Here is a 10,571-nt window from a genome sequence, read left to right as displayed (position 1 = left end):
CTACAGACGAGGTCAAGCTCGATTCCGTTCCAGTCATTGGATCGTAAAATTAAACGAGAAATAAACTTGGATCTTTATTGGTTTAGCTCTGATACCATATTAAGATCTCGTAAACGTTTATGTTATCATTCATCAGCCAATAGGCAATCCTATTTATATAAGTCTAAGTCTCCGACAATATAGGAGATATACATGAATCAAAGATATACACAAATCTGTCATATAATTCTTGTGCTTATCCTAATAATATATTTATAAACATACTACAATGATGTAATATAGTTATTTCATATAATAACTTCTAACTTCGTTCATGATAAAAGTGGAGTGTATGCTATATCCGGTGGCAGTGAAACAAAGAGATGGATGAAGCAAAATTAACATTTAAGAACACATTTTTTCCTTATCTTAGCTATTCTTTATTTGTAGTAGAATAGAATAATCAAAAAGCAAATAAGATTGGGAAGAATTTTTCTTCTTTTGGATGGAATTTTCCATCTTGTGTTGTCTATTTCAGCGTAGCAAATTTGACAAATCATAGGATGCCAAGTGTGCCAAATGAAACGACTTAATACGTCTAGGTTAGTGTATAGTAAAAATTAATGATTGATCACCCTATTAAATTTGTAGTACATGGTTGTAAACATATAAAATCATTCCATATATTTTAGCAACCCATAATGCGTTTTCTGTACCAAAAATACCTATATAATGCATTCTGAAATAAAGAAAAAAAACGGCTAATTAGTAACCTAACGTCAACGCGTAGTGTCAAAAGTTATGTGAACGTCCATCGACTAATAAGCCTTACCGTTCCAATGGCGGTGAGATCGTTTTGATTGAGTGCAGGAATCATTGGAAGTGAAGTGAAAGGACCCAACGCAACGTACGTAGCCACACAGATATGCTAAATGGTGTACAACCCGAACGAATTTCATCTTTTTCACAATATTCTTTATTATCTCTTTGAGAAGAAACTAAAATTAAAAAGATGATATTATCACTTTACTGTTACTCTCAACCATCCAATTAAAACAAGGACAGTATTATCTCATGCAAATTCGTACGGTAACTATTACGAGATATTCCCAAGTCATTTGCCATTTTTGGGTGTCACGTGTTATAGATTGGATTGTGACTATGTTCTTGAGAGTTACCTTCACCATCTTGCACGATTTAGCTCGAGCGTTGCAAGATTTAAATTTGGATACATTCTTAGCCAGAAAAAGATTTACAATCTGGTATCTTTTTCTTTGCATTTTATTATTATTTATACATGACTAACATATCATGTAGGAGTTCATGGTAGAATATATAGTGGTCTCACCACTAAAACCAGGAGCTAGCATAAACAAGTTACAGTTACACATTTGATTCGATTATGTACGAATATATTGGATCAATCGATCATTTAGACTTTGACTCGGATGTTTATCCTTGGAACCTATGTTGTCAAGGGACATGCTCACGGTCAAAACTCGAATTTCCCATGCTAAATCTTACAAAAAAATACATTTTATATGGACATTTTCATCGAATGATAGTAACCAAGCTTGTACCAAAAATGACTACCGAATCACGGTAATTAAGATGTTGCGTAGTGAAACCAAAAGAAAATATAAAGGTGGCCGACAACAAAAAGGATTCAGAAGGCACCGATTCATATAAGACTAGGCATTAGGCATACAACAAAAGATTAAAAAAAAGCAGCTTTCATTGTTATAAATATACTTTAGTATGTGGTTACAACTTATTTGTAGTTCGAAATTTTAATTTTTAATTTTTTTTGAACTTAAAATTATCGAAATTTTAATTTTGAGAATAAAGGAGCAATGATCAAACAACACCTCACGCAAGTAGCAACAAAACAAGCAAGAAGTTCCACATCAGCCGTTTTAGAATGTTTATTCAGAGAAAGAAAATTTAATAATAATTTTCACATAGTCTTATGCTATTGTTAACCGGATTAATTACATTTTCAGTTGTTAGCTGAGTGCAAGAGTGTAACTATTTTCTCTAATTTTGCGAATGCAAAAGAAAAGTGACGCAGAGTTCAACGTACGGACACAACCTTGCGTTATATCTTATCGTCCGTACAATTTATCGAGGAGGAGATATTGATCCCTTTTGATATTTTCTTGACGAGACAACTTTTACTGTTTCATTTTTTGTAAAGAGATACATTATGTTGGGGGGGGGNTATATTTGGTGTTTGGTGATTGGTCACAACGATGTTTTCTTGTTTTTTTGTTTTCTAACCAATTGTATGCTCGTAAGAACTTTTTCTTACAATGGGATGTCCCAACTTTGATTCCGTTCAAATCATAACTATTTAGACATTTAGGTCGATTAATAATTATTTATACTTTTTCGTTTTTTTTTTGTTTGCAAGAAAAGTAATAAGACTTCAACTTTCATGGGGAAATGAAAAACAGAGGGTATATACTTGATTGATAAGAGCTCAACATTTTGAAAGACATTTGATTGCACAACACCTAGATACAGAATAACACTGGTAGCAGAAACACTACATGGTTATGTTTTTTTTTTTTGTAACATACACTATATGGTTATGTAAGGATCACTTTTAAGTCAATTTCACACACAAGACACTACAAAATAAACACTAACAATCCTTACATAAGGATCACTCAAGTTGATTGAAGCTGTAATCTGTATACACCAATAAGCATGATAATGGCGGTAAGCCGAAAAAATTGGGCAATCCAAACCGTACGGTAAGGTCAATGTCAGTCAGCTCCCCAAGCATCGTCCCGTTGTTTCTGCCTGGAGACAATCCGATTTTTCCTGGCAGCTTCTTGGTCTCGTAGCTCTTTAGACCCGAATCCAGAAGCCGGCAGCTTCAATCCCATGCTGTGAGCAATCAAACGTTGAGCTGTTCTCGCTGATGTCTTGGGTCTTTGAGTAGGCGGTTCCAGATCTAAAGTAGATTAAACATAACATATGGGTGATGCATCACAAGTAACAACATCTGACCCCATCTATGAGTTTTGGTGCTTCATTCAAAAGATAGCTTGACCAAGTGGATTAACGAAGAATGACGTGTTAAAAGACTTAAAGCTCGTCTTGATGACATAAAGAAGTCATGGAATAAGAATGTGTTTTGGTGGAAATGTTTTTTATTCTGATTAAAATAAAGAACAATTCTGCAAAACCATGAAAAGAAGAGTAGGTTACCTTTTCCAGATATTGAGCCCAAAAGAGAATCGTGATCATCGAGAACACGTATGGTGAATGAACGAACATTGAACACTATTGCAAGCCTCTAGAGCTGTATCAATCATCAAAACAAGAGCAAGTTAAGCACTCTAGGATAAAGCTATTTGTAAACTCAGTTATTAACAAAAAAACAGAACTTACATTTCACTATTTGAGCTTTAACTGTCAAGATACTAAACCCTACTGAACTAAAGCCATATATATTTTTTAATCTTCCTAATGTATGGAGAAAATAAAATCAAATATAATGTTTGAAGACTGCAAGGGCTGTTGTATCATTGACCCAACGAATGAGAAATCCACCGTCTTTGAAGAGACCACAAAAAGCTTCACCAAATCAGAAGTCCTCAAACTTGGAGAAAAGCCAGCAAGTACGAGAACATGGCGTGTGCCATACTTAGCTGCATTTTTCTCAGAAATAAGTGCATCAGTTACGCTTAGAACTATCAGCATATATATCCTAATCAGACTACTCTTGAACGCGTGAACAACAAAGATAAGTTAGTAGACTTTCTTATTATGATCTCTCTCTCTTAAGGTTTTGTTTACAACAGGAGTTACATTATATAGAGTTGTAAACTAGGGTTTTAGCTTTGTGCTCCTTCATCCTGTAGCAAAGCGTATCTGTTTTGGATCTTGACAGCCTGTACTTGACCAGCTGGCTTGCCCTCTCCCATTTGCTTTTCCTTTCTGTTGCTCACTTTGGTCTTGTCCTTACTAACGTTTTGTCTAGTGCAGGAAGAAGACCGTTGGAGCTGAAGAGCAAAACTCTGCGTTTTGTTCAAACCAGCGTTGGGCTTCGCAAGAGTTGGGCTTGACCCACTTGTGATAATAGGCCCCCTCAAACTTGGTGCATCGATTGTATCGACACCGAGTTTGCCTCGAAGAGAAGAAAACACAGCTTGAGGAAGAGATTTGGTGAAGATGTCAGCGATCTGATGCTGATTTGGGATGTGCTTTACCTCGAGAGCTCCTAACGCAACCCTTTCCCTGACGTAGTGGTAATCCAGCGCAAAGTGTTTGGTCCTCGAGTGAAATGAGGGATTTGCTGAAAGAAGAACCGCTGAGAGATTGTCGCAAAGCAGCAATGGTGTAGTCAGAAGAGGCAATCCAAGCTCCCGGAAGATAGAACATAGCCAGGTAATCACAGATGCCGTCTCAGATAGAGTTCTATATTCAGCTTCGGTAGAACTCTTAGACACTGTAGGCTGTTTCTTTGATGACCAAGAAATTAGATTCTTCCCCAGAAACATGCTATAACCCCCAGTAGATCTTCTTGTAGAGCTACAACATGCCCAGTCACTATCGCTGTAGGCAGTGAGGGTGAAGTCTGTTTCTTTGTGTAGAGAGATCCCCATTGTGATTGTGCCTTTAACGTATCTGATGATCCGTTTCAACAAGTGAAAATCAGTGACCGTTGGCGAGTGCATCTTCTGACAGACATAATTCACAGCAAATTGTATGTTTGGACGCGTCAGAGTCAGATACTGGAGCTTGCCAGCAAGACTTCTGAAGTAGGTAGGATGAGAGAACAGTTCAGACTTCTCTTCAACTCGATTCAGTTGCTGTGGCAAGGGCGTAGGCATTGGTTCACAGTCTTTCATCCCTGCTACTGCAAGTAAGTCTTCTGCATACTTTTGCTGACATAAGAACAACCCTTTATCATGTGTCTGAACTTGAATCCCCAAAAAATAGTGTAGCTTTCCCATATCAGTCATTCTGAACTCGCTGTTGAGTTGTTTAAGCAGATGATCAAGACTCTTTGAGCTGTTTCCTGTGATTACCATGTCATCTACATATAGTAGAAGAATAATAATGTCTGTTTCCATTTTGTAAACAAACAGGGATGGATCAGACTTGGAGCAGCAAAAACCAAAGTCAATCAGGAAGGTGCTGAACTTGTCGAACCACGCCCTCGGAGCTTGCTTCAAGCCGTAGATCACTTTGTTCAGTCTCCAGACATGATGAGGATGCTCTTGATCAACAAATCCAGCAGGTTGCTTCATGAATACCTTTTCTTGTAAATCACCGTGTAAGAATGCATTTTTGACATCCATTTGTCTTATTTCCCAATTCAATACCGTAGCCATGTGTAGAATTGTCCTTACTGATGCCATTCTAACCACAGGGCTGTAGGTTTCAAGATAGTCAACCCCTTCTTCTTGCTCATTTCCTTTTGCAACCAGACGAGACCGAAGCTTCTTGAAACTTCCATCAGCATTCAACTTCACTCTATGCACCCATCTGTTTCCTAGGACGTGCATATCTTCAGACCGTGGAACAAGTGTAAATGTATTAGTTTCTTTACATGATTCAAACTCATCTCCCATAACATTTCTCCAGCCTTCATGTTTTAACGCATCTGCTATAATTCTTGGCTCTGGTATTGACACCTTTTGTGTGAGTAGAACATAGCGAGGGTTAGGTTTGACAGTTCCCACTTGCGACCTTGTGACCATTTGGTGTCTTTGTGGTGCAGGTGAAGATGGCTGTGGTATAGGAGAAGGACTTGGTTCCGGAGAAGGAGTTGGTGTAGAAGCAGATGAAGATGCCGAAGACACCCTGTTACTTGAAGCCGATGAAGACTGAGGAACAGACTACAGAGGCGGGAAGTCAGCTTCAGAGAACATAGGAACAGATCCTTGATGAACCACTGATTATGATACTGGAGATTCTGTTTCCTTCTCTGGCTCTGTGGGTGATTGCGGAACAAAGCTCATTTTCCAAGCCTTGAGAAGAGGAGTTAAGACTGACAGATGACTATGCTTGTAAGCATGTTCAAAAGGGAAATCAGTTTCATCAAACAGAACGTGGCGTGTGATGTAGACACGACCAGTTGGAGGGTAAATGCATCTATATCCCTTGTATCTGTCATTGTAGCCTAGGAATACGCACTTGAGAGATCTAGGATCAAACTTGTTGGTAGCATAGGCTCTGAGAGATGGGTAGCAAGCACAACCAAAAGTTCTTAGAAAACTGTAGTTGACTGCTTTCCCAAACAGTTTTTGATATGAAATCTGATTGTTTGGCAGGCTGCTTGTAGGGAGAAGATTGCTCAGGAAGGTTGCTGTGAAGAACGCTTCCACCCAATACTTCAGAGGCATCTTACTATCAAACATCATTGACAACCCGAGCTCAGTGATGTGCCGATGCTTCCTCTCAGCCAGTCCATTCTGCTGCGGCGTATGAGGACACGAGATTTGTTGTCTGATCCCATCTTTTTGCAAGTGAGAGAGAAATGCAGAGCTGATAAATTCACCGCCTCCGTCACATTGAAAGGTACCAATTCTGCATCTCAATTGATTCTCTACTAAAGCTTGGAACTTTCAAAAGATTGTAAAGAAATCTGACTTGTATTTCATAGGATAGATCCAACAAAACTGTGACCAATGGTCAATAAAGATTACATAAAATCTGAAACCTTGAACAGATGTTGTTGGTGCAGGCCCCCAGAGATCACAGTGAATCTTCTCCAAAGGCCGAAAAGCAACATAACTAGAAGACTGAAAAGGAAAGCTACTGCTCTTGCCAAGTTGACAGGACTGACACATCTTCTTGGTACTTGAGCTTATTTTGATGAGGTTGTTTGCAGAGAGATGTTGAAGAACTTGATGATGAGGATGCCCAAGTCTCCTATGCCAAACAGCGCCTGTAGCAGATTGCTGCCTAGAGGAGTATAGAGCTTTTATTTGCGGCTTGTTCTCAACTATGTAAAGACCATTATCCCTTCTTCCCTTGGTAAGAACCTTCTTTGTAACTTTGTCCTTTATAGAAACTCCAACATTGTCAAACTCAACAGTGCAAGGATAATCATCTGTGACTTTTGATACAAATAAAAGAGATTTGGCAATCTGAGGACACACAATGACATCGTTGAGAGGAAGAATACCCGAGGAAGAGGCTATGGATGTGGAACCGGTATGAGTGATAGGTAGGTAACTCCCATCTCCTACCATAACAGTGTCCGTTCCATGATAAGGTTGTGACTGATGTAAATTCCTCGTGGAACTTGTGACGTGAGCAGATGCAGCAGAGTCAGGATACCACTCAGAACCAGAGTCATCAGAGACATCTGTGATGCGCATTGCTGCCAAAGCCTGAGGAAGTTCATCAAGTTGGTAGCTACTATCAAAACGGTGATAGCATTTGAGAGCATGGTGACCTGGCTTGCCACAGATTTGGCATGTAGGATGCGTATCTCCATCATACGAAGACGAGATCTGCTGGTGAAAGCCTCGTCCTCGTGTGCTGTAAGAACCATGACCGCAGCCTCTTCTGCCACCACGACCTCGAGAGGAGTAGTAGTTCCCTTGTTGCTGCGTTCGAACTGACGCAAACGCTAGATGCGGAGTCACTTCTTGACCAGTATTGTAACCTTGAAGTCTGTCATCGAAAGCAACTAGACGGGGAAAGATGGATTCGAACGTCGGAGGTGGAACAGTATCGATGGAGCCTTCAATAGCTGTCTTGATAGGCTCATAGTCACGCCCCAGACCACGAAGAGCCGAGAAGATCTTCATTGCCTTCGTCATGGGAGCGCCAATAGAGGCAAGCTGGTCACTGAGGGCTTTAACCTCCTGAAGGAAATCGAACATCTTTTTGTCTCCTTTGGCTAAAGTCTGCATCTTGTGCTGAAGCTCAAACAAACGGGAGTTAGATGGTCTGTTGAAGTGTGTCTCAAGCGTGGACCAGATCTCTTGAGCTGTAGAACAGTTCACCACCATGGATTGGAGAGAATCAGTGATAGATCCAAGGAGCCATGACTGGACGACTTGATCTGTTTGAAACCAAAGTTCATGGTCAGGGTTTGGAACAGGCGTAGAGGTACCATGAATGGTGGGAGCCAAGATGGTAGTAACTGGCTGAGGGATGGTACCAGTAACGAAGCCAAACAAACGCTGCCCACTGAGAAAAGACTGAAACTGACGTTTCCAGAAGAAAAAGTTTTGCTCATTGAGCTTTACGGTAACACAGTGAATGATATTTAGACAAGGAGGGTCACAAGGCTCAAGATCCATGGTGGCACCGTGTGCTCTGATACCATGAACGCGTGAACAACAAAGATAAGTTACTTGACTTTCTTATTATGATCTCTCTCTTAAGGTTTTGTTTACAACATGAGTTACATTATATAGAGTTGTAAACTAGGTTTTTAGCTTTGTGCTCCTTCATCATGTAGCAAAGCGTATCTGTTTTGGATCTTGACAGCCTGTACTTGACCAGCTGGCTTGCCCTCTCCAATTTGCTTTTCCTTTCTGTTGCTCACTTTGGTCTTGTCCTTACTAACGTTTTGTCTTGTGCAGGAAGAAAACCGTTGGAGCTGAAGAGCAAAGTTCTGCGTTTTGTTCAAACTAGCGTTGGGCTTCGCAGGAGTTGGGCTTGACCCACTTGTGATAATAACTCTAACTATGCTAAGACTAATCAGACTACTCTAACTATGCTAATAGTAACAGCTTACATTTCAGAAAAGTAATAAGACTTCAACTGTACACGACATCCTTCTTATAAGTAAAAGTCCCCCTTCCACGCCTCTTAGGTCCTTCCTCCTTACGTTCTTCAACCGAAAGCTTAGACATTTGAGGCAACTCTTCTACAGAGAGTAATGTACTCGGTTCACGATCCGCAAGAGCTTCCCAATCTACAACAAAACCAAGCTCATGCAAACACACGCATGTCATGATAATGAACAAACAATCTGACACTTCACGCTACCATCATCTGAAGAATCATGAGGAACGAGTTGAGTCTCTGCATCCCCTGAACCTCTGCGATCACACATGAACCCTAATATTCGATAAAGCATACATTTTTTCTTGATTTCGATCAACCAAGAAAGCAGTAGTACCTTGTAGAGGCGAGGTCGAGATCTAAAGCTCGTTGCTTGACGAGGGAAATAAAATCATAAATACGTAATCATCACACAACATTTGGTCTATTTTCTGCATATAGATAGCATCACATTCTGCAAGCATAATCATATTTAAAGTCTGTAGAGGAAACAATAAACACATCATCAATGTTTGGCTGCAAATTACCTCTCTCTGATTAAGATTAAATCCTTTCTGGCTTCACTCGTTGCCAAACGGTTCTTGGGAGATTCTTCACAACACTTAAGTCCCACCTCCAAAACCACTGTCAAGCATTCACCAAGAGGGAAACCAACGCTGAGACTGCTATTAAGAATCGAAGTGTCTGCAATGTCCAATACTCTCCCTAGCAACGCCAACTTGGTGTAGCTGTGCAAGGTAACGCTTCCCCCAAATAACTCGTTCGTTGGTCTTTTTCCAGTGAACATTTCCAAAACAAGAACACCAAAGCTATACACATTATATTAACATTTTACCAAAAAAAAAAAAAAGATACACATGACCATATATTGATGGCTGTCCTCCCATTCCATATTCTGCGCCATAATTCACAGAAACAAGATTGTAAAATTTAAATAAATAAAAAAAGAGTACAATCATTTTCGTCACTCAAACAGTACGTACGGATGTGTGATATAGTTTTTACCTGGTGCGGCATAGCCAATGGTTCCTCTGACGCTCGCCGAGCTTAGTTGGTTGAACAAAGACTCCTGATCAAGTTTCATGAGCAGTTGAGAAATACCAAAGTCACTAACATGGCCAGTCAGATCTTTGTCTAGGAGGACGTTAAATGCTCGGCTTGAGATCGGAATGAGCTATAGGCTCATGACAATAAGCATGAAGATATTCCAAAACAGAAATCACATCAACGGCAATGTTGAGCCTTTCAAAGAGGGTCAATGATAGATACCGAATACTATAGCTGACGTGGCTGATGGTTACTGTGTTGGCAAGTTAGTGAAGTTGCTGATTGAGCCAGAGGCTTTGCTGTTACTGAAATTGGAGAGTATAAATAAAGATCCATGAGTGTTGTTGTTGATTATGGAATGATCATAGAGAGTTGTTAGGCAAATCAGAGGAGTGTCTCTGCATTTGAGGCAAGTTCAGAGAGGTTTTTCTCTGGATTTGAAGGACCTTGGCGTTAGGGTTCATAGCCTTCTCGTCTTGGTATTGTTACGGTTTATACGATAAGCAATAAGATCGTCTTTTACATCTTAGAGTCTTATCAATTGGTGCGGTGAGCGTCTCGATCATCGCGACGGTGAGCGGTTCGAGCTTTTGGTGACGACAATGGCGTATCAGAATTTCGCGACGACGGCGACGAGATCCAGAACTGGCGAACAACAAACCCAATCGTTCTATCAATCATTCGATGCAAAGATCGATGTGAAGTTCAATAGGATAGAAGCAATGCTTCAATCATGCATTGCGACGCTACAACAACGATCACCTCAGGCGGATTCG

Source organism: Brassica oleracea, chromosome C9, assembly GCF_000695525.1.
Source record: "Brassica oleracea var. oleracea cultivar TO1000 chromosome C9, BOL, whole genome shotgun sequence".
Lineage (NCBI taxonomy): Eukaryota > Viridiplantae > Streptophyta > Magnoliopsida > Brassicales > Brassicaceae > Brassica > Brassica oleracea.
Note: the sequence above shows the minus strand (reverse complement) of the source record.